The sequence below is a fragment of the Haliotis asinina genome, chromosome 14 (genome assembly GCF_037392515.1).
Source record: "Haliotis asinina isolate JCU_RB_2024 chromosome 14, JCU_Hal_asi_v2, whole genome shotgun sequence".
Lineage (NCBI taxonomy): Eukaryota > Metazoa > Mollusca > Gastropoda > Lepetellida > Haliotidae > Haliotis > Haliotis asinina.
This window is the reverse complement of record NC_090293.1, coordinates 43,823,897-43,849,003: the sequence shown is the minus strand read 5'-3', so window position 1 is coordinate 43,849,003 and position 25,107 is coordinate 43,823,897.

Genomic DNA, 25,107 nt, shown 5'->3' with positions numbered 1-25,107 from the left:
CAGCTATAGATATAATAGTGTGAGCTAATGAATTTAACCTCCTTCCGCTTTACCCAAATCCAATAAAACGCACGAAGCGTCACTGTGTTGAAGTTTGTTTACCGCTTCAATGAATCAAGAAACAGTATTTCTGAAGCTGAAGAAAACTGGCAATAGAGGTGATATTTATTGTCTTGAGGATGTGAATTATTGACTCATTTACAGGATTTTATAATATTGTTTACTTCTCATTAAACGATTGTCTCAGATTAAAACAAATCGTATTAATATCAGAATATGGAAATCCACTGATAAACACCCACATAGAATGAATGAGTGAGTGTGTGTCTTTTCACACCGCGGTTACAAATGTTCCAGCAATATCAGGGCGTGGGACAACAGAAATGGGTTTCACACATTGTATCTATGTGGGGATTCGAATCCGAGTTTTCCGCTTGACGAGCCAGCGCTTTAACCACTAGACTACCCCAGCACACACACACAGATAGATGCAAAATAAATAAACATTCCCGGATGACAGACTCACGGGTTCTCCTTTGTAATTTCTTTTGGGTTATGTTCGACGTGTGATATAGTCTCCCTTTAACTGGCATCTACTGCCTCATACACGACTTTGTTGGAATACACAGCTGTGAAAGATGCAGTGAGTGAGTATAGTTTTACGCCGCTTTTAGCAATATTCCAGCAATATCATGGCGAGGAAAACAACATAATGGATTTTACCCATGTCGGGAATCGAATCTGACCCTTACGTTGACGTACTTGACCAGTCTTGTGTTTCAAAATCCGCGTCTATGACGTTCTGCTTGAATATTTTAGTGTGATCGCCATCGAGCATTGAGAAACATGAACTGAGGGTATGAATGTCAGACCTAGACAGAATATAACTCGGTGATCATATTACAATGAAACCAGGCCCTCGATAGTGACCAGTGTGATTTAACGGGCCTTCCAAACTATCTCGGTAATGAGCAAATCCTATGGTGTCGGGGATCGCCCACACAACCTAGGTCATTATTTATGCCAGGCAATTCTACATATCGAATATATGTCATATTCGTTCTGATATTTACTGCGCTGGGCGTGCATAGCACCAACCGTTTTTACTGTCGGTCAAATCTTGTTATACTCAAAGACGACAATTGGGAATAGTAGTTCTATGAGGTCCGTTGAAAAAATGTTCATGCCAAGATCAGCCCATGTTTTTCGAAGGGTGACGCTGAATATGTAGTCAAACCGAGACCCACAAATCTCCAGGAGTGAAGGAGGATTTGATTGGATTGAAGACGGTCATTCCCCTAACAGTATAACAGTATTACTTTCAGACGCAACGTGACCCTAAATTTGACGTAAATTTGCGATTGATGATAACCTGTGATGCACCTTGAAAGATGAAACAAGGACAACGCATGCATGGTGGGTGACCTGGCTAAGGCTAAGACAAGTGATCGAGCGAGACAGGTGTCGCGATCGAGCCCACCTGTGACCGGGTGTGGAAACCTTGGAGTCAACTGTCTGCAGATTCTTTCGGTGTTGTCGCAATCCATAGTGTACAGGAAAAGAGCACACGAATCCGTTGGTATATGACCAGAAGGTGGCCATTCGAATACGTACAGATACCTAGTTGCGGGTACATCAACATGCAGTAAACATGGACAAAGTACTGTGATTGTATGTCCTAGTATACAGCAATAATGCAGCAATATCATGGCAAGGGATACCAGGAATGGGTTTCACACAGTGTACCCACGTGGTGTATCGAACCTGGGTGTTTGGCGTGACGAGCGAACGCTTTAATCATTAGGCTCCACCCGCCCCTCGAAACCTACGATTACAAAGGATGTCTACAGCGTCAAAAAATGTTTCTATTCTTAAATGCTTCGTCAGACAATTAGAGAATCTCACGAAAGTGTCTACTGATATCAAATGTATCAACACGAGTTGATAAAGTAACAAATATCTGAGGCTTGCCTAGGATATGTTTACCTTTATCAGCGAGTGTTGATATATTTGATATCAGTAGACTCGAGGGTGAGATTCTATTTATCTTCCAAAATCATTCAATAGATTTCAATGAAAAATGTACATCTCTGAACAAAGTACTGAGATTAGATCAAAGCATTGTGACGTCATCAACTTCATGACGTCATAGCATTGCCGTAGGAAATATCGTCTGATCTCACACAAGTGATATCTCCTGTGAAATACAGTTTTGGATGATAAGAGCCTGTAATATGGCGGAAAATGCCAATAGCATCGTTAGTAAGTGTGATAAGATGACTGACCACACGATCTCGACAGACGCCTCTGACAACAAGCATGGTTTCTATCTCGAATATTCTCTAGAATTTAAATGAAGAACAAACCCTCAAACAATATATACCACCCATCTAATACTTCGGTCAGCAGTTCTAAACTAAATTTTGCAAAATATTCCATATCGTTTAAAAGGTACTGTTTACATATGAACTGATGTAATGCAAGACACATTCGTAGCGTTGAAAAGCCTATTGTCATCAGTTTATCAATAAATGATAAAACTTGCCATCTGGTAATAATTAACACTATACACCAAAACGCAACTGTTCAATGCACGATATTTGCACATGCATCTCAGAGACATGATGCAGGATCGGCGTGCATTTCATTTAAATCTAAGGTTTGCAGTTGGTACCCCCAAGTTAGTGGAGAAATCAATCTTCGATGTAACCACACACACACACACACACACACACACACACACACACACACACACACACACACACACACACACACACACACACACACACACACACACACACACACACACGCACGCACACACACACGCACGCACACACACGCACGCACACACAGACACGCACACACACACATAACATATAGTGCGTGTTTTTTGTGATTTTAAACTTTTGACGGGAAGCATAGTTGTTCGAAGCTTGGTATATTCACACAAGAAGGTGGAATAGATCATGTCAACAACATCAATTTTAGGAAAGACATTGGTCAGAATCGTCACTCCTTCGTATCTTAGAACTGGCCGTCTTATCTTAATCAACTGACACCACACAGCGTATCGAATTCTCGGTCACATGTTCTGACCTAAAACCCTTATGAACTTCAATCCGATCCGAATGACCCAAGTTGGTACGCTACAGTGCTTCCTCAGAGTGTTGACGACACATTTATGCTGACGTCTTGTAATGAAGTTAGGTTTTCATCAGTTCCGAAATGAAAGTAGCTTGGTCAACAAAGTCAAACTTTGGTTGAATGCCTGCTACTTTTGGTTTGAGAGTAATCATCAGTTTCCAGCTATGATTGGAAATACACACATACGAATCCGGACATTCCGATTAATGTGCCACTAATCATTGCTTTGTCAATAGACTGATTATACTCTTGGCGCTTGCTTGACCTACAGAAAGAGTGCGGCTGTCACATCCTTTGACAGACATGTCTGTAGAGTTTGAGCTGACGATTTTCATCTCCCTTGGTTGAAACTGAAATCCATGTGAAAAAGTGGATTAGCCAAAGCACTGCCCATCTTATTAATTTCTAACAGACATGCATGTACACGCCAAGCTAACGATTTTCACATCAATGGATTGAAACTGCAGTTCATGTGAAACAAATAACTGGATCATTAAAAGTAGTGGCCATCTTACTAATTTGTAAAACTGCTTGAATGACCCCAAAAGCAATACGCTTTACGTGGAAATAAAGTAGACTTTTATTGGCTCAATGGGCGAATAATAATAATAATAAACCAACACATTTAAATTGAAGTATTTAAGTCTGTTTGAATGAAAAATAATTACTGCAACAGACGCAATTTCCAATCTGACATTCCGATGTTACTCTTGATGGTATCCTCAAACATTTCTCATAAAGACGTGTCCTGTGTTGATATATTCGTTTGGATGTTAATAAAATCATTATGACAGTGGAAGTTTCTCTGTATGAATTAATCTCTGTTAAACTGTTGTTTCGTGCCTCATCAGACACCTTGATAAAATACGTTAGTGTGAAAGACATAACATACAGATGAAAATGTACGTACAGCCGTGATGGCTGACTCCAACTTTCAACATGGACTGGGAACGTGATGAATGTCTTTCTCCTTAAAACCAAAGAGTCATTATTCTTATCTGATGTTACCATTCAACGCAGCTGGATGTTGACCTTTTTCGTGGTTGCACTCCTGGTGGAGCATTTTTATTGCTGAAGGAAAGCCATGATCTTAGCCGAATGCAATGAATTAGTACTTCACAAGTATGGTCTTCAGTTACATTTACATTGGAGTAGGCGTGTGGCCAATTGCATCTCTGCTTCAGTATGTAACAACTGACGTGATGAGGGAGTGAAGTATCGCTGAAGCGCATCTTCTCCACGTCTTGATGCAGCTTTACGTTTCAAATGCTCTACAGTTCAAATGACTTGGATATTTCTCTATAAGATAAGCCAGAGTTTGACATACCATTTACCAGGAATCCAGATCCAGAGAATTGCCAACATGGCAGTCCACACTGATGACGTACGTCTGTGTTTCAGCATCCTTGTTTATTACGTTCTATTTGAATGTTTGGTCGGAATTGCTTTGGAGAACTGAGAAACCCCATTAACATGAAACATTAAGGAGCAGATATGGAATATATGCAACGTTCTGGTATGGTAAGGAGAGATACCAGTCGGATAGCTCCACGCCTCAGTACGCAAATTGTACATTTGAAGAAGTACCAGCAGTTATAAAGGGGATCATTGACACACTACCATACTCGTCTGGTGTACCGATTTACACAAATTTCAATTCGATATATCAGTAATCAGCTATTTATCAATAATGTCAGAACGCCATGGCTCTTAGAAACATTTAATCGAGATGTCCAGTCTTGCAAGTTCATGGGGAACTATCCACATTCCTTATCCACACATTTTAACAATGTATGTGTCGTTTGCATCAAACGTATCAACATACATTCTTCAAGGTCAAGCATTAAACATGGGCGACACATTTAAGCTTATTACTAGTAATAGTTTCTTAAATTTAAACATTAACCGTACTGTTTATCAATACGCTATTATTCAGCATCACGTAGGTATGAGTTATAATACTCCGAGGGAATCAGCAAACTCATATACCTCAGTACAATTCCTTTGAAAGCTTTCCCAGATGAGTTCTAATGTGTCGAGTTGAGTTTGTGGTGGGGTCATCTGGTGGTAAGGTACCCGTCAGAACATTACGGTGAGACAAGTGGTAAGTGGTGAGGTCAGCTGATAAGTGCTGAAACAGGTGACAAGTGTCGAGGTCAGTTTACGAGCAGCGACCAAAGTGATGGGTGTTGAAGTTAGGTGACAAGTAATAAGGTCAGGTGATAATTGATGTGGTCAGGTGACACGTAATGGTGTCAGGTGGGGAGTTAAATCATTAGGTGACGTGTGGTGAGGTCAGGTGACAAGTGATGAGGTCAGGTCACAAGACGAGAGGTGAGGTCAGGTGACAAGAGATGAGGTCAAGTGGTGAGGTGAATCATTAGGTGACGAGTGGTGAGGTTAACAGAGGTACTAACTGCGATCTTAGGGTTGCCTTTGAACATTGAGTGGGCTGCTTGAACAAAACCCAATTGACTAAAGCCAATTTTAAAAAAAATGTAACCCACGGAGATCAGCATACTGACTATACAGTGACAAGTTGTTCCTTAATCTGTTCTACCTCCAACCCCCTCGGCAGTTATTCTTGGGATGTTTTATCCCCTAATGACTTCAACTATCCGGAAATATGTTAATCCAACTGGATCACCTTCAAAGCACATACACAGGACGTCTCTGTTTCCATGGAATGTCCACCAACAAGTACATTATGAAAAGTAAACTTTTTTCACTCAGGATCATTGCCTTATGAAGCTGTTTAGGAAATATTAGTTTAGCATTCGAATATTGGTTCGAGGCTTTGATATTTGCATCCCCAACTATATTCTTCCCTTAATAAATTTGCATAGAGGGTGCCAGTGCAAGGCTATTTTCATTGATATCGTCTTGTATTTGCCAAAATTCAACATCTCTTACTCCTCATCCATTACAAGCTTAACACACTGGAAGTAACAGTTATAAAGGTAATTCCTCTGTCAATGAGTGTGTGCAGCTTGCCATCCGGGTATTCGTTGTCCAAATGGAACACAGGTACAGGTGTGACGTCAGGAAAAGGGGATCAATCGGGGTCTTTTTGCCATTGACGGGGGAGCTAATTCTTGGATGATCAGTCACATGCATATTTCTGGACTCCAAGCATGCAGTCATCTGAATGTGAAGGCGATGTTCGGAGACTTGTTTGTCTCACTAAGTAAATATACTTTGTGAACAGTAATGGATTTAATACTACTGAGTCTAGTTTTCCGTTCAAAACATTAGGGTGGTATACCAAGGACTCCAAGGATGCAGTCATCTGAGTGTGAAGGCGATGTTTGGAGACTTGTTTGTCTCACAGAGTAAATATACTTTGTGGACAGTAATGGATTTAACACTGCTGAGTCTAGTTTTCCGTTCATAACATTGGGGGAGGACCGTTGGAAGTTCTTGTGCCTTGGTATTATGTATGATTGCTACGCTTGCGGAGAGGAATCCCACTGCTTATTAAACAGCATGTTACTGTGCCTTGATTTCATACACGCTTATGGACAGGTTCAATACCTGGTTAAGACAGCACATTTTGTGCCTTGATTTCATATAGGACTGCCACGCTTACGGACAAATCCACCACCTGTTTAAGACAGCATATTATTGAGCCTTGATTACAGGTATGATTGCTACTCTTACGGACAAGGCCACTATACCTATTTAGGACAACCAGCCTCTGTGCTTAGGTGCAAAGACATATACACACGCACACGCGCACACGCGCACACGCGCACACGCGCACACGCGCACACACGCAGACACGCATGTAATTTTACCCGTATTACTCCGCGTGATTCACATTAGAGGCGATGTAAAACAACATCCACACACTATGAAAATACACTTCAAATTTTATTCCGTGTTGAATTATGTCGGAAAGCCATCGTCAAAAACTTTCCTCATCACAACAGAAACAGACGAAAAAAAGAACATAAAACTATCGGACATAAAAGGCGGGTAAAACAATGCAGTCTGGGAAAGAGCTCGCAGCCCATGTGTTTTATGGAACGCTGGTCGCATCGACGGTGAGTTACGAATGACGTTATGAGTCAACGTTGCCATAAAACGTCAATATGAAATCCCACGTCAAGAATGTATTTGTCGGAGGTGTTGATGCTCCAGCGCGAAGCACAGAGAGCATCCCTATTGATTTCAAATTTCTCTCAAGGGGAATGATTTGATTGCTGGCATTAATTTTTTACGACGTCTTTTCAAAGGATCGGGATATTACGGTTGAGATGACTGTGGTGAGGAGCTGCCGTTCCCACCGGCGACAAAGGACCAAGGTGAAAGGTCACTGTTGATCAATCTGATTGGTGTGCCTGTTAACAAGCTGGGTTGTTTACATATAATTTTGGTGTTTCCTCTGTGTGTTGGGGGTTGAAGTTTATGTTCAGTTCTGCTTCGTTATAGCGCCCTCATTTTAGCGCAAAGGATCGGCATTTTGTTTGATTTATTGAACAGTATATTAAAATATGAATGTGTGCACGTGCATGTGGTTGATTCTGGCCATAGAAAGGCAAAAACACAAAACAACAACAGCAACAAACACAACATAACCCCATCCCATCCCCACAAATAAAATAAAATAAAATAAAAAGTCAGAAACACTCAAGGGTCGAGTCTTTCGACGACAAGCAGGAGTTGTTTGATGTCATGCTGAACCCAGATCGTCACGGGTATAGGAAGGTGTCTACAGAAAATAACAGGTAACTTGAGGCTCCTTATAGGTGACTACACGTGTATACAGATGACTACAGGTAACACAATAGCTGCAGCTGTCTCAGCACGAGTGAAGGTGACAAACAGGTAATACAAAGTGCTTACAGGTAACTACAGGTGTCTACAGGTAGCATTAGGAGTATAAGGGTGACTGCAGATGCGTACTGATGATTACGTACAGGTGACAACAAGTTACTACAGGTGTGTTCAGGTAGCAAGAAGAGGTTACATGTGTGTACGGGTGAACACAGGCGTGTATAGGCAATTGTGGGCAGCTATCAGGTAACTACAGGTGAAGACATGTGCTTCAGCTTGCCACTCTTCTTACACCCCTAGGTGTCGCTTAATTGCTAATTGATTAATTACTGTAACAGATACGAGTATCTTAATCAGGTGCTCATAGAATTAAGGTAGACTTTTCGTGAACCTGTGAAGAAATACCAGGTAGCGGCTTAATTGTTTGTTGCCTTAAGTCCAATGTTTGGTCATGGCATTTCTATTACTAAAGATTATGTTGTTTCATATACAGTCTTTGTCCTGATCAAATACGGCCTGGGTTCTCATGGTTGCAGACTGGGACTAGATAGAGGCTAGATTGTAACGTTTTCTACATAGAGACTAGATGGAGACGAGATGTAGAGTTGGCTGAACGAGATACTTACTGGGTTGGTATAGGTACGAACGAGTTTGGTTTACATGTGCTAAAGAGCTGGTCAACGTATAGGCTAGATTGTTCAGGACTAGAGATAGACTAAGTCGGTCTAGATACAAATCGAATTGGGACTAGTTACAGCCTAGTTTGGCCGGTATACAGCCTGGTCTAGATTCAGGCTAGGGTGAATTATTTACAGACTGGGTTGGGAATTGATACAGAGAAGGATGGTCGACATATGAAGAAGGTTGGGACTGGATACAGACAATTTTGGGGCTAGATACAGAGTTGGTTGGACTAGGCATAACCTATTTTGTTCAAGTTGGAACCAGGTACAGACAAGCGTGAACAAGACAAGACTATGTTGTTCAATCTGAGACAGGATAAAGAGTTGGTTTGACTAAATATGGACAGTATCGTTTAAGTGGGGACTGGAAATAAATGGGATAAACACTAGATTTGGACAAGATGAAGATGATCGACTTGACACGGGATCCTACTGGGTTAATCGGAATTCAACAGGCCTGATACATATTAGGTTGGGGCAAGATATTGACTATGTTGAGACCAGGTTGGTCCAGGTACAGATTAAGCTGAATAGATACAGAAATGCCTGGACTAGATACAGATTAGCCTGAACTAGATACAGATTTGGCTGGACTAGATACATATTTGGCTAGACTAGATACAGATTAGGCTGAACTAGATACAGACTTGGCTAGACTAGATACAGATTTGGCTGGAATAGAGACAGGTTTGGCTGGACTAGATACAGATTAGCCTGAACTAGATACAGATTTGACTGGACAAGATACAGATTTGGTTGGACTAGATACAGGTTTGGCTGGACTAGATACAGTTTAGGCTGGGCTAGATACAGAGTTAGCGAGACTAGATACTTAATACCGGTAGTACCAGTTAGTTGAGTAGCATCGAGTTAGTCCACTCCGAAACCATCTTCTATAATTGAGGGTGAGGATTATTGGTTTAGATTTGGGGTAATTGAGTTTACATACAAGAACCCTGTATTATGGTCAGCCCAAATCAATGAGGTTATCCTCGCTCACTGTCAGGAAGGACCTTTTCTGGTGCAGCACTCGGATGGCTCTGGGATCGATAATGGTAGAGGCGCCCATTCCTTATACATAGGTATAGTATAAGCGTAAAAACAGATGGTAGTACTGGGTATATAATACATCGTTATTACTGACGGTATTGGTATTGAAGTAGGAATTATGACTGAACTAGGTATTACGACCTCCAGTGATCTTGAGAGAGTGAATTGGGTTTTACGCCGGTTTTAGCAGTATTCCAATAATATCACGGCTGGTGACACCAGAAATGTCTTCACACATTGTACCCATGTGACGAATCACGGTCGGCGTGACGAGCCAACGCTTTCACCAACAAGGTTACCCCACCTCTCTGGTTTTAACAATCGCTAGAGAGTCGGTCATTCTGATGTTATTAATTCCCATATATCTTGGTTCAAATACTTAGTATAATTCATCATTAAAATGAAATATGTATGCGTGACATATAGACATGCATGACGTGATTATGCAAATTAGATAACCTGAATTGGGAATTGTGACAATGTTTTGGGTTTGTCTCGAAAGCTAAACATCTGTAAGATAATAGGGGTGACATTACCAAATGACAGAATGGTTGTTGTTGTTGCAGGTATCAACCCTTCAATTATTCAGTGAAATTATGTTAAGGTAAAATTCCAGGATATTTAGGGGCGGTGGGCTAGGCTAAAAGTTAAAGGGACGTTTCTTACACCACAGATCCGAGTTCGATTCCCCACTTATGTACACTGTGTTTTTTTATTTCTGGTGTCCCCTGCCTTGATCTTCTGCAGGCATGTTGATAAAGGTCAAACTCAATTCATGGACTCTTGTACACGTATACCTTCATCGAAATATGTCAGATTGTCCAAATTTACAATTCTGGCTCTGAAAATGTATCATTTCCAACAAGCAGGAGCTACTTTGCGTTCACATACAAATAATGTAAAAAATCAATCAATACATCACCACCCACACCCACCTAGCTCAGCCCTACACCCACCTAGCTCAGCCCTACATCCAACTAGCTCAGCCCTACACCCAACTAGCTTAGCCCTACACCCACCTAACTCAGCCCAACACCCGACTAGCTCAGCCCTACATCCAACTAGCTCAGCCCTACACCCACCTAGCTCAGCCCTACATCCAACTAGCTCAGCCCAACACCCAACTAGCTTAGCCCTACACCCACCTAGCTCAGCCCTAAACCCAACTAGCTCAGCCCTACACCCACCTAGCTCAGCCCTACATCCAACTAGCTCAGCCCTACATCCAACTAGCTCAGCCCTACACCCAACTAGCTTAGCCCTACACCCACCTAACTCAGCCCAACACCCAACTAGCTCAGCCCTACACCCACCTAGCTCAGCCCTACACCCACCTAGCTCAGCCCTACATCCAACTAGCTCAGCCCAACACCCAACTAGCTTAGCCCTACACCCACCTAGCTCAGCCCAACACCCAACTAGCTCAGCCCAACACCCACCTAACTCAGCCCTACACCCAACTAGCTCAGCCCAACACCCAACTAGCTCAGCCCTACACCCAACTAGCTCAGTCCTACACCCACCTAGCTCAGCCCTACACCCAACTAGCTCAGCCCTACACCCAACTAGCTCAGCCCTACACCCAAGTAGCTCAGTCCTACACCCACCTAGCTCAGCCCTACACCCAACTAGCTCAGTCCTACACCCAACTAGCTCAGCCCAACATTCACCAAATATTATACTATCCTAAGAAAATGCACAGGCCATTTGAGTATTAGTATTAAAAACCATTAATTAAATTTACTTATTGTGTTCAGACAATTGTAAAAATATGTAACAAAAGTGTTGATAACATGATTTTACACAGTTGCATAAGTAAAATATTCATTTTACCTGAAAGTGTTTATTTTGATGAGACTTCTTACAAGGATTATAAAGGCATCGCCACATGTAACAGAAATCACTTTCCAGATGAAATTGTGCAGCAAAGAGCATTCACTGTCTGGCAATAAAACTCCAGATTACTTTCAGAAATTGGCATTCGTTTTTAAGGGTTTCAAGATCAGCTCACTACGTCACGTCTTGACTGCAACACGGAACATCGCCATTGCAAGAATGTATGCTGGAGATTACCAGTCTTCTGTTGCCAGGCGTCTGAATGTTAGTCTGAGCAAGATATCATGCAGCTACAACAAAGGACCGTCCCCGTATAGGCAGACCTCGAGTTACCACTGCAGCCAAAGATCGACACATCCCGGGTACCACAGTTGCGTGATCGTACTGCCACGGATGTGAGCACAGCAGCCAAGGTGCCTAGACTCAAGAAGATATCCGGTCAAACTGTACGGAACAGGTTTAAAGAGATTGTCTGAGAGCCATGAAACCTGACGTCAGGCTCGTGCTACGTCGTCACCATCGTGCTCAACGTCTCCGTTATCTAAAAGTATCCACTTGGTTGTACAGCCATGAACCTCTTCTAAACTGGTGCATAATTTCATGCACTAAAGTCTATTTGTGGACGAGTTATACATGTTTGAAAATGCAACATTATCGCCACAGATTTCTCGTCTATGCGTTTCTTTTTTATAGTATATATTGTGGAGAACTAACAAGAAGAAAGATTAACCATGCAATTCACACCGTAGGCTTACAATTAAACTCACTTTCTCAATATTGTCCACATGTAGTGTGATATATGACCTAAAACATGAAAACTGCATTAATCTTTCACACTGATTAGAGGTAGCCGTATGGTTGAAGCGTCTCTTCGTCAGGTCGAAGGTTCAGGTTCGAATCACCATGCAGGTAAAATGTTAGTAACTCACTCAATAAAAGTGTCCGCTATAACAAATAAAATTATATTCACCCTCTCGAAAGAATACCTGGAAGACGCACTGTAATCTACAGCGGACCATTAACCATATCCATACGCCACCAATATAAGTGTATATTCAGTATTGCAAAAAAAAGTGTGTTTATATCCATGTCCTGTGTGAGTGAGTATACTTTTAGGCCGCATCAGCAATATTCCAGCTATATGGCAGCTGTAAATAATCGAGTCTGGACCAGACAATCCAGTGACCAACGACACGTGCATCGATTGTCAACCAAATTAGCCAGCCTGACCACACCCGATGCCGTTAGTCGCCTCTTACGACAAGCATGGGTTACGGAAGACCAATTCTAACCCGAATTCTCACGGATCCGATTTTTAATGAGATATAAACCATATCTTATGCCTGATACACAGGGCGTGAATTAGGATCTTGCTGTGGATGTCACTGCACTTTGGTAAAAACTAATGATGCTTCGGAAAAAATTACAACTGGCACATATTTCACAATAGTTAACGATGAGTTTTGATCATGAGATAATGTTCGTCACGTGAAGCCAAAACTCGACGTTATTCAAAACAAAGTCGACAACAGCTCGATGGTGGATATGAGTGTTCATTAGAGCCTATGAATATTTATTTCATTTCCTTTAAACGTGTTAAATATTTTCACGATTTTCCATCATATGGAATATCGATTTTCGAGGGTTCCTTCATCATGATGAATATCTGATGGAAAAAATAAATTCCAATTCATCTCAGGAATAACCTGGAATGTAATCTAAATATTATTCTCCCCAAACTGTAAACTTCGGGGCATACTCTGCTTTGAGTGCAATGGATCAACGTGGCAAGTACCGGAAGATTCGTGTCCAAGATGAAGGGAGACAATCCATCACGCCTACATAGGCTTGTCAACACTGAGCTGATGTATTGTCTGAGGAGCAGAGATCTGTAGAGCAGTGACCTCCGCTTTCTTATAGATTTACCACAATCTTTGTTTGATGGAATCGTTTTTACAGAAATATATATATATATATATATATATATATATATATATATATATATATATATATATATATATATATATATATATATGATGTGTGTGTATGTATATGTGTGTGTGTATATATATATGTGTGTATGTATATATACATATACATATACATATATACATATATATACATATATATATATACAGATATGTATGTGTGTATATATATATATATATATATATATATATATATATATATATATATATTGGTTAGTCTTTTACTGTTTCATCAAGTTTCCACAAAATCTACTAAATGGAATCACCAATTCCGTTATCTGTTTTTCAATCTCTATCATTTTTCATCGTAACATTATTTTAAGCCTGCAAATAATATCCGTTACAATGTCTATTTCATGTTGCTATATGTCAAGAAAGTATTTTATGGTCGTGTATGAATTGTGGATAGAAAGAAATATTATTTGAATCCCACTGTACGTAAATGCAGTTTGTTAATGTCAGATGTAAATCCAGAAAATAGCAGTGAATATATATAATTCTATATTACTTATATAGTCATTTCTATATTGTAACATAACCGATTTCCAACTCATGTAGGCGACTATGCTTGTCGTAAAACTAACGGGATCGGGTGGTCATGCTCGCTGACTTGGTTGACACATGTCATCTGTTCCCAACTGTGCAGATCGATGCTCATGTTGTTGATCACTGGATTGTCTGGTCAAGACTCGATTACTTACCTGTAAGTAAGCCATATAGGTGGAATATTGCTCACTCATTCACTCTAACACATGCTGTATTTTAGTACTTCCCCAGTGTCAGTCACCTTATCGCAAACACACAAATTCAGCCGTTTAGCCCGCTCGGCCAAATGGAAGTGGACTCAAAGATTTGATTATTCATGACAACCACAGAGCGGAATATCGTTGAGTCAACAAACCGGCCAATCTACGAAAAATAGATTCTACGACATGTGGGCACTTGACCTGAAGAGTAACTTGACATGAACTTGTTGTAGGCATTTCTCTGGAAAAGTAAGTACTAGCACCGTACTCTAGCGTAAGTAACTAAAACATCTTCCGTATACGAATACGCTTTATAAATAACCTACATCAAAATGGTGAAAACATGCGACTAAGATGATCGGTACAACAATTTCGTTGACTCAGTCCTCAGAGTATCAAGAAGTCGAAGGAGCAACGAACCACTGAGAGCTTTGTGGGGGTAGCCCAGTGGTTAAAGCGATCGCTCGTCACGCCGAAGAACCAGGTTCGATTCCCCTGATGTCCCTCGCCGTGTTCTTTTTCGCTTGAATATGGTGTAATTCTAAACCAACTTCACTCTGTCGTACGACCCGGTAAAAGGCACACGTTCATGTAAACCCTTGCACGTACATTTTCTCACTCACACAACATAAACATGCACGCACGCTCCCACGCCCACCACACACGCGCACGCTATAACGCATACGCACGCATACACATACAAACATACGCATCCACGTCCATAACCATCCATTTCTACGGGCACACATATTTGTATACATTCACATGCCACACATGTTTATATGTAGCTGACTAATTAATTTCGCAAGAAATAATAACAAGCACCCGTAACTGCTATGTGTTGTTGCGTATTTGCATAGATTGATGCGCATTGATGACGTTCTTACATGCAGGTATAGGAAGAATTGTTCGAGTAGATTAGTAGGTACTGAAAGTACCCAGATATATGAAAATTATATTCTTCCAACCAATCGTCTCTGTCATAATTACTGATGTAACGTATGTATGTCTGACCAACAGAGGCTCACTAAACATTATATTATTGTTACTAGTTGTACGGTAGCAGTACAATTTAAGAGGGATGACTCTTATCTGACTTCCTGTTCAAGGCCATGTGCTCATATAGACTCAGGTACTGTAAGCATCAACGTTCCTGAAATGCTATATAACAAAGCTCATCCTTATAACATCATTACGTATTTAACGTTAAGATCTCACCATATCGGAAGTCTGCACAAAAGTATCCGACTGATGGCTGTCATAGTGTGGGATCGCTGTAATGTCGGACCCGAGTAGTGGATAGTGGTAATGACAGTGAACGTGAAGGTAAGAATATATAAATTTAGTTCTGTGTTTGTCAGGGGGCTAAGAATGAAGGAAAGAACAAACTATTTTTGAAAGATGATCATGTCTTAAAGAGTATCCTATTCAATATGTTCCTTTAACACGTATTTCAAGCATGTATTTGAGTAACGTTAAACAGTAATCTGATGGACAAATTCAGTTTTCAAGAGCTCAGACCAAACAAAAGGATGGACATAGTAATTTATATGTACAACTTTTGTGACAACTTTTATGAATGTTGTTGATCATTTTATTATTATTATTATTATTTATTTATTATTATTATTATTATTTATTATTATTATTTATTATTCAATATATTTGATGAAATACTGATCACATTTCTTCAATGAAGTTGAAATCGTTTTCTCATTGTCTCAGCATGGGATCGAATCGATGATTGTATTTAATGTAGGTGCAATAAACATATTCTCAAAATAAAAAAAACCCACAGCAACACACAGCACTCCTTGCAAAACATTTAATAACAGTATTTCTTTATGAATACTGATTACCTTCTCACCGAATAAAAACTATACTAATCTTCAGACCCTGTCAAAACCGCCGGGAACACTGACCTACTTGGGTGTGCCGTTTCTCCTGTATCAGATCACGGATATATTTATTCTAGGATAGCTTTATAATCTGAGTATGGAATAAGACGTGGTGTCATAGATTTGTTGAGTGCTGCCTCAGCAGCAATCTCGACCATTGTTTTCCAAGAAATGCCAACGTTGCTTGGTAACCAACAAAAGACGCTGTCGAAATGGCCAGTAGCGAGATCATTACATAATTCAATAATTTCTATTAAAAGTGGATGTTAACAGGAGAAGTTTTAATAGCCTGAAGACATGAAAGAGAATACGAAAAGATGATATATTGGCTATGTTTAGGATGCTTAACACTAGGGGTTGTGACAATACTGAAAGAAGTCTGCATACCAAAGTTGACAGGAAAGTTTTTACACGCGGTATCAGGTGAGCTCGACCCCGGCACCTCAAGCTCGCTGGATCAATTGCCTGGTGTTTTCTGCAGCTGGCCTGGCCCACCACCCTCCCTTCTGCAAACATAATGGCAAAACTCACTGTCTTGTTACAAGACACGTACGTCCACGAGGGAGCTTTCCGACCAATACCTGATATGACCAAAATATGCTGTTGTCACTCCTCAACACCTCCACAGCCTAAGCGAATACATCTGCGGATTATATCTATTGGAATTCACACCCACGCGTCTTGTAACGCCATTATCAGTTGTGTTAATATCGACAGTACATGTTGACGTTGACCTTGACATCTACGGAGTTCGCCCCCTAGATATTCAAAGAATTTAAATAAGGATATCTCGACGGCCATGGCAAACCACTAGCGTCTTATTTGTGAAGGATGACAAACGTGAAAAAACTACCTTGATCTGTTGGTAATAGGATGAAGCTAATATTTGAAAATTTGGTCACATTTGCTTGAAACAAATCCAAATTAAGTTTCCTTGTGCTGTACATGACTTCATACACTGCTACACTTCCACTAGCTAATTTGTCGATACGTCGAACGCAGTTCGGTGAAAAACGTAAATTTTCACGAGGACAAATCCCGCAAACAAAGCAGTGTGTTTTTTGTGTACGCTGCAGCGTTGTCTAACTGCAGACTAAGACTGCTTCAAATCTTCCTATGTCGGAGCTGCGATTGGCAACAAAATCAGTTTCTTCCTAAATTTCAATAAGTCGACTTGGAGTATGACAAAATATTTTGTTAATTTTATTTTTTATTACAAAGCATTTCACATTTCATGAAAGATAATACATATATAGCACAACGCTTGCTACAGTTGATCAGTTATTGATGTCGTAATTAATAACTTGAGATTAAATAAATGAGATTTGAGAAAGTGAGAGCAAATGTATGACAACATGTTGACTGACATTTGACCTTGTATTGTCATTGCCGTTGCAGAATACAACTCGCACGTGCAGAATGCTTTGTATTTTCATTCTATGATACTTTAGGAGAGACGTGTAACATATTGCTGTGAAAAAGCTTCGAAGTTTTGAAAGCTTGCTTGTGTTCACAACACCAGGTGAGTAAGATGTTTCTGACATGTGCAATCAAAGTATTGTATTTGTGTTGAATGCTTCATGAATAAACAAAACCAATATTCCCATTAGCTCCTACGCGTTCCTTGTTTTTGAACACCGTATTAATGCACCTATGAAATCATTAGACCCTACATCGAATAATGCTTCAATGTTGAGTGAGTGGCTGAGCTTAGTTTTACGGCGCGTTTAGTAATATCACGGCGTGATATCACATTGTGCCTATGTGGGAAATACAACTCGGGTCTTGGCACTGACGAGCGAACTCCCTAACCACTAGGCTACCCCACCGTCTCGCCATGTACATACACCCGTGTCAGTCATGCATGAATATCCTTTTTTATTTAACAATTGTGCTTTCAAGACGAATACAACCATCTTTCGGTCCAGAGATACGTTTTGAAACAGCTTGTAATAAGATTAATGGTATTTGACAAACACTTTTGTCTATATCTATAGCGTTTGTGGTGCCGCTTCAGACGCGGGAAAAACACTTATACGTAATCAGAAGAAATCTTTTCTTTCTAGTGCAAAACACAGTTTTGACTTTTACTGAGGCCTCCAGTGTTGTAGCCGTGATCACTCTTCTGACAACAATGCTTAATAACTCAATCATTATCATAGCAATACGTATATTTTCTAATGACAATGTTCCTGTGGTCATGTTTACCTTCCTTAAATTCCTCTGTTATGTGTAAAGCCATGCGTTCAACTCACCTTTCGTACATCTACTGTCGAAGCTGTGAAAGACACCGCAATTCATTCTGCAGAGTTGCATCCCTTGGGTACGTCAGGAGCTTCGAATCACGGTTCCGTCGGTTTCTTTGTTTGCCTGCGCAATACACAAGTGTTTAACCGTGGAGGTCTCTTCCTAAAATATTTCTTTTCTACATACGGACCAGTGCGTTATTTAGATTGCCAACAACTGGAGGTAGATCACCATACTAGGGACCATGGGGACTTACAGTACTTTTGCTATCTGCATGGACCCTAGCTGGATTTACATCATTCCCTCAGCCGTCAGCAATTCGGAAAATCTAGCCATACAATAAACAAGACGATTCTACGATAAAGAACCTGGAAATTTAGAATTTACTTTGAATGTTTGTGGACTTACGTACCCTCTCGGGAGGACAATAGTTAAGCAGTACTTCAAACCCCTTTGAGGGTACAACCACTAACAATTCTAGTTACTAATCTAAACTACCAATTTTTAAAATACATCTATTTACAGCACCGTAGTGCTCACAATTCAACCATGAAATCGATGTCCTTTAAAAAACCAATGATTAAATGAGAACTAACAGTTGTAAAAATATCCTTGATACTTTTGACATTGAAATATTTATCCCATGTGATAGAGAATTCAACACAGTCAAGCAGGATATGACTCCCCCATCACAAGGGAAACAAAACGGAGGATCCTCACCTTTGAATAGGTATGCATGAGTATATCGTGTATGGCCAATACGACATCGTCTTAAAATAACCTCTTCAAATCTGGACTGACAGCCCAAGTAGGTGTAACCAATATACGGTTTTATTTCATGTAATTTATTTGTACCTACTTGGGTGTCCCACTTCTTCTGCATCAGATCACGGATTTAAGTTCTAATGCTAGCTTTGTAACCAGTGTATGGAATAAGAAGTGGTGTCACAGATTTGTTGAGTGCTACCTTGGCAGCAAGATCGGCCATTGAGTTACCGGAAATGCCCACGTGGCTGGGTAACCAACAGAAGACGATGTCGTATTGGCCAGTAGCAAGATTATTATACAATTCAATAATGTCAATTAAAAGTGGATGTTTGCAAGAAATATTTTTAATAGCCTGAAGGCAAGAAAAAGAGTCTGAAAAGATTGTATACTGCTTATGTTTAGGGTGTTTTTTAATATATTTAAGAGATGTTAATGTGGCGTTTGCTTCAGCAGTGAAAATAGAGCTATTATCCGGTAATCTAGAAGATATTCTTCTGGATCCAACGACGGTGGCGCAGTGGCTTGGGCCACTGTCATTGGACCCATGTGTAAATAAGGATTTATAATTGCTATATTTATGTTTTAATTGATTATATTCTTATTTATACTGTAATTCATTCGTTTCCGATTTTTAAAATGTGGTCAATGTTAGGTCCAGTTGGGGCCTAACCAACTGCCAAGGAGGAGAAGAAAAAAGACGGGAAGGGGCTATATTGTCCAGCTCAATGCTGGTAGCAGAAACAAATGGTTTTATCCTTAAACCAAGAGGCGGAACAAGAGATGATATCTTATTACATAACTCCTCATACAGAGGATTGAAAACACAGTTATATGCAGGGTTTGACTGATTGGAGTACAGTTTTGTTACATACTGTAAATCTAATTTTATGCGTCGCTGCTCAAGAGATGGTTCATCAGCCTCGACATTACAGGCTGTCAATAGGTGAAGTTTGAAAGGAGCCAATACAAAGTCTCAGACCTTGCTGATGGACAGAATCTTATAGTTTTAAGTTGCTTTTGCAGGCTCCACCATATACGATGGAGCCGCAGTCAAGCTTCGAACGGACAAGTGATCTACATAAGTGTAGAAAGGTGGCTTTATCACCTCCCCACTTTGAATTAGACACGACTTTCAATAAATCAAGTGCCTTCACGCATTTAGTTTTTAGGTATTTGATATGTGGAAGAAAAGTTAAAAGGGAGTCGAAAATGAGACCCAAGAACTTGGCCTCCATGACAACTTTAATGGTAGTGCCATTTACAAACAGTTCTGGGTCCTTATGTGGTCTGTATTTCCGGCAAAAATGTATGCAATTAGGTTTTGTAAAGCCGTTTTCAAGACACCATTTATCTATTTTGTTGAAACATAACTGCAGTTGTCGTTCAATAGTATGCATGTTTCTCCCACGACAAGAAATATTAACATCATCCACAAATAATGATCCATCATCTGAATCGGTTAAAACCTTTGATAAACTGTTAATCTTGATGCTAAATAAGGTGACAGACAATATGCTCCCGCGTGGGACATCCTGATCCTGATTGTAATGATCAGACAGGGTAGAACCCACTCGAACTTGAAACTGTCTGTCATTTAAAAAGTTGGATATAAATCGAGGTAAACGACCTTGTAGTCCAAAGTCATGTAAATCTTTTAAGATGCCATATTTCCAGGTTGTGTCATATGCTTTCTCAAGATCAAGAAAGATAAACACTGCATGTTGTTTATTAATTAGAGAGTTTTTAACAAATAATTCAAAGGTACTTCTGTTTTTACGGAAACCACATTGAATACTGTAATTAAGTTATTGGTTTCCAAGTACCAAACAAGTCGATTATTGATCATGCGCTCCATGGTTTTTCAAACACAGCTGGTAAGGGAAATAGGTCGATAGTTCCAAGGATCGGTATGATCCCGTCCAGGTTTAGGGATAGGGACAACGATAGCATTACGCCATGAAGAAGGAAAGTTTCTAGAGGTCCAAATGTCATCAAACATGTTTACGACAGTCTCTAAGCATGATTCCGGTAAGTGTTTCAGGAGCTGATAATGTACGTTATCAGCTCCTGTAGCAGTATCATGAGCTTGTTCCAGAGCGGTATGAAGCTCATGAATAGAAAACATTTCATTGTAGTCTTCCCCATTATCTGAATTAAAATTAATTGTTTTTGTTTCCTGTTGTTTTTTTATATTTTTGGAATTGAGGTACATAATTCGACGAGGAAGAGTGTTTAGCTAAAGTTTCTCCAAGTTTATTTGCAATATCAGATTTACTAGTTGATAATTCGTCTCCGGCTCTGAGATGTTTACTGCAACATATGTCATATTTGGGATTTCACTTTCTCAGTAAAGTACAAATTCTAGTACTTTTTTTTGGTTGAGTCCCATCCGGGATTCGAACCCACACCCTCATCAGAGTCAGGCACCTAATCGCCAGCACACAAAGTCAGCCGCCTAGCCCGCTCAGCCACCGCGACTTCCACAAAAATGAAAGTCGGACAACAGGTAGTCTAGACTGCGTACTTTGTGTACACCTCTGGTAAGTATGAATTTGCACGGCTCCCACGGCCGAAAGCTATGATTACACGATGGCATTTTAGAATGTGGTCAAATGCAACATATGTCATATTTGGGATTTCACTTTCTCAGCAAAGTACAAATTCTTGTACATTTTTTGGTGGAGTCCCATCCGGGATTCGAACCCGCACCCTCAGAGTCAGGCACCTAATCGCCAGCACACAATTTTACATCCTGGCTCGAAGATGGGGTAGTATCAGATGGGTTTACAGATGTTAAGACCGTTGGAAAATGGTCACTCCTAAAAAGGTCATCATGGACTGACCATTCAAATTCACCCAATAGTTCATGGTCTGTAATTGATAGATCAAGAGCTGAATATGTTCCCGAGCCAGGATGTAAATATGTGTTAGAACTGTCATTATGTAAGCATAAATCGTTATCTGAACAGAACTCTTGCAATACTTTACCTTTAGTAGTAGTAATTGTACCACCCCAGAGTGGATTGTGGCCATTCAAGTCTCCCATAATAATACACGGTTTGGGGAGTTGATTGTATAGGATTTGAAGGTCAGTCCTCTGAAGAGCTGTAGACGGTGAGACATACAAAGAGCATAATGTGAGCGTAACATGTAAAGTGAGTCGGACGGCAACTGCTTGAAGATTAGAAGTGAGTGTAATTGGGCTATGGATAACATTCTGTTTGACTAGGATTGAAGATCCTCCAGTGACTCTGTCACCCGAAGGTGAGAAACAATGATAAGCATTAAAATGACGTAGCTCAAAAGGATCTGTCTGCTTTAAATAAGCCTCCTGCAGACAGACTGCTGACGGCGTACAATCCTGGACCAATAACTGTAACTCATTATAATTATGCCTTAGTCCTATGCCTTCGTCCTCTGCAATTCCACTGTGCGATATTGTGGGAGTAAACTATCTTTTCGGGGGATTTATTGGGCACCTACCCCGCCCTCTTTTGGCGGGAGACAAGCTGTGTGCCCTAGAATGGACATATGGACACGTCCATGTCCTCAAGTGATCCATATTTATTGTAAAGTTTAGTCTTATTTTCAGCCCCTTTTGGGGCTCTGCCACTTGTTTTTGGGAAAAATCAGATCTAGGTTTACTTTGCCTTCAGTAATTACCTTACACAACTGAGACCTTGTGGTAGACTGACATGACGCATTATGATCACGATCTGACTCTGGTTGACTTTGAGACGTGCCAGGAAGTGAATCAGCAGTTTGGGTAGATATTGCCGGTGCAACCGTCTGTGGGGAATTAGTGTTCACCCACGTCAAATCTGTTTGACCTGGTCGCCTCAGATGATTTCTTAGCTATTGAAGCATACGTTTCTGTTAATTTAGATCTCTTGACAATTTGTTTTGCTTCAGAAAAACTAATTTGAGTTTGTTTATCTCCATCTGCTGCTACCAAATCGAAAATTCTTTTGAAAAAGGAGAATGGTCAGTTATTACATTTCTTATAACTACTGTCACAATCTTCTGTTGTGTGTGTCTTCTCAGCACAGTGAGCACACACAACAGACAATGTGCAAGTATTTACGCCATGCCCATACTTTTGGCACTTGAAACATCTCAGTGGATTTGGAATATACGTTTCCACTTTGATGTGACAGCAACCAGCCTTTGTTGATTTAGGAGCAGTCGGAGCAGAGAAAGAAAACAAACAGGTATTCGTTTGTTGGATCACAATTTTACATCCTGGCTCGAAGATGGGGTAGTATCAGATGGGTTTACAGATGTTAAGACCGTTGGAAAATGGTCACTCCTAAAAAGGTCATCATGGACTGACCATTCAAATTCACCCAATAGTTCATGGTCTGTAATTGATAGATCAAGAGCTGAATATGTTCCCGAGCCAGGATGTAAATATGTGTTAGAACTGTCATTATGTAAGCATAAATCGTTATCTGAACAGAACTCTTGCAATACTTTACCTTTAGTAGTAGTAATTGTACCACCCCAGAGTGGATTGTGGCCATTCAAGTCTCCCATAATAATACACGGTTTGGGGAGTTGATTGTATAGGATTTGAAGGTCAGTCCTCTGAAGAGCTGTAGACGGTGAGACATACAAAGAGCATAATGTGAGCGTAACATGTAAAGTGAGTCGGACGGCAACTGCTTGAAGATTAGAAGTGAGTGTAATTGGGCTATGGATAACATTCTGTTTGACTAGGATTGAAGATCCTCCAGTGACTCTGTCACCCGAAGGTGAGAAACAATGATAAGCATTAAAATGACGTAGCTCAAAAGGATCTGTCTGCTTTAAATAAGCCTCCTGCAGACAGACTGCTGACGGCGTACAATCCTGGACCAATAACTGTAACTCATTATAATTATGCCTTAGTCCTATGCCTTCGTCCTCTGCAATTCCACTGTGCGATATTGTGGGAGTAAACTATCTTTTCGGGGGATTTATTGGGCACCTACCCCGCCCTCTTTTGGCGGGAGACAAGCTGTGTGCCCTAGAATGGACATATGGACACGTCCATGTCCTCAAGTGATCCATATTTATTGTAAAGTTTAGTCTTATTTTCAGCCCCTTTTGGGGCTCTGCCACTTGTTTTTGGGAAAAATCAGATCTAGGTTTACTTTGCCTTCAGTAATTACCTTACACAACTGAGACCTTGTGGTAGACTGACATGACGCATTATGATCACGATCTGACTCTGGTTGACTTTGAGACGTGCCAGGAAGTGAATCAGCAGTTTGGGTAGATATTGCCGGTGCAACCGTCTGTGGGGAATTAGTGTTCACCCACGTCAAATCTGTTTGACCTGGTCGCCTCAGATGATTTCTTAGCTATTGAAGCATACGTTTCTGTTAATTTAGATCTCTTGACAATTTGTTTTGCTTCAGAAAAACTAATTTGAGTTTGTTTATCTCCATCTGCTGCTACCAAATCGAAAATTCTTTTGAAAAAGGAGAATGGTCAGTTATTACATTTCTTATAACTACTGTCACAATCTTCTGTTGTGTGTGTCTTCTCAGCACAGTGAGCACACACAACAGACAATGTGCAAGTATTTACGCCATGCCCATACTTTTGGCACTTGAAACATCTCAGTGGATTTGGAATATACGTTTCCACTTTGATGTGACAGCAACCAGCCTTTGTTGATTTAGGAGCAGTCGGAGCAGAGAAAGAAAACAAACAGGTATTCGTTTGTTGGATCTCATTGTGTTTCCGGGTAGTGAAACGTTTACGTCTAGCACACTTTGTTCCTTCATTTCAGAGGCAATATCAATGTCCAGCATATCAGCAAAAAGGCGGTTTCGGTCTCTCACTATGCCTTTGCTGGTGTTAAGCGTTCGGTGGGGAGATACTGATACGGGAATGCCGACAAAAGATTTAGTTGACAGGAGGTTAGTTGCCTGTTGTCTCTTACTGCATTCAGTAAGAAGAGAACCTGAACGCAAACTTC